This window comes from Poecilia latipinna, unplaced genomic scaffold (genome assembly GCF_001443285.1).
Source record: "Poecilia latipinna isolate Pla-1442-1.1 unplaced genomic scaffold, P_latipinna-1.0 Scaffold1393, whole genome shotgun sequence".
NCBI classification, from domain to species: Eukaryota; Metazoa; Chordata; class Actinopteri; order Cyprinodontiformes; family Poeciliidae; genus Poecilia; species Poecilia latipinna.
In genome coordinates, this window is record NW_015114009.1 from 152,916 (window position 1) to 154,595 (window position 1,680).

A 1,680-nucleotide genomic window follows, 5' to 3' on the forward strand; every position below is an offset into this window, starting at 1 on the left:
AAAGTTCATTGCCCCCAATATTTGACGACATTTGGCAGATTTATGACACTTATTCTTATTATTCTCTCCTTTTTTTTTTTTTTTTTTCCTGATGAAGTGCCTGGTGTCCAAGAGACTGACGAGCGAACGGCCGAGTTGTGGGTAATGTATTTATAATAGTTATTATTATTTGTTTTTACTCCGCGGTTCAGATCCATCACGTCACTTCCGCTCCAGAGCGACCTTTAGATGTTATCCGAATTTAATTAAGATGATCAATTATACATTATCCCAAAATAACTTCCCGGTCCTCAAGTTTTGGAAAAAAAATGCTTTTAAATTATTATTATTATGGGGAAAACGAAGCTAAAGCAAACAAAGCCTTTTTTCTGTGTGTGTGTTTTTTTTTTAATTATTGTTTAATCTTTACGAAGTTAAATTGGATCGATTTGTAGACGTGGGACTTTTCAGATGTCGGTGTGTTTGTTTTCCACGTCTCTGCTGGTTATTGTGCGGCGGAGCTTGCCTTGCTTACGTCACAGAGCTTGCAGCTAGCACCCAGCGGCTAGCTCGGGCCATGCTACGGCCTGGTGCTATTTCGGTGCCACACACCTGAATTGTACCTCTCGCAGGTTAACAGCCTTCTGCAGCACTTGATGGTCATGCAATAATTTGAATCAGCTGTCCTGGACCAGAGGCACATCTAAAGCATGCAGAGAAGCACGGAGAGGTGGGGGGGAGGGGGGGGGGTTCTTCTATGCATCACAAACAAACCTGTAACAAACCTCCAGAAAACTAAAAACAGCTGAAACACTGCGTGCCCTTAAAACACAACTTAAAACCCACCTGTTCAGAGTTGCTTATGGCTAAAAGAGGGTCAAGAGTATGGGTTTTAATGTAATGTTTTAATGCCATGTTTTAAAATGTCATGTTTTTGATGTTTTCTGTGTTTCTGGTGTGCTCTGATTTTTGATGATGATGACTTCATTTAATTCCCTTTTTGCTGTTATTTTCCCATTCAGCGCACCTTGGACTCTCCTCCAGCTTTTCTTAAAATCCTCGGAAGACAACTCTAGCGCCATGCAGAAAACATCAGAAAAGTGAGTGCTGGCTTCTTCTGGCCTCTGTGATGTCGTCGCTCGCTGGCTCGGAATTGCCATAAAGTGTTGACTCTTTCAGGATGATGCCCTTTTTCTTTGTAGACGGAGCTTTTCCCCCGGCTTCTTGGGCTCAACGAAACGCTCCGTCTTCCAGTTACCATCTGCCGCAGGTTTCCAGCTAGGATGTCTGCCACATCGCAGCCAGAGATGTTGCGGACCGAAGACCCCTTATGATGCACAACAACCTTGGATCTAGCGTTCCTTCGCCCGGACGCGGGGCCCCACTCTGGAACCACTCCTGGACGGTTGGGCACGATGGCGAGCGCCTGGTGGCCGGGCTCAGCCCAAAGAGGAGACGTGGGTCCCCCTTCCAACGGGCTCACCACCTGTCGGAGGGGACAAAGGTGTCGGGTTCAGTGTGTAACGGGCGGCAGCCGAGGGAGGGGACCCTGGCGGTCTGATCCTCGGCTGCAGAAGCTGGCTCTTGGGACGTGGGACGTCACCTCTCTGGAGAGGCGTTCCGGGTTTTCACCGCTTCTCTCCAGAAGTTCTTGATTTTCCACTATTGTACACAGTTTGCATGCAAAGTACGTATTCTCCT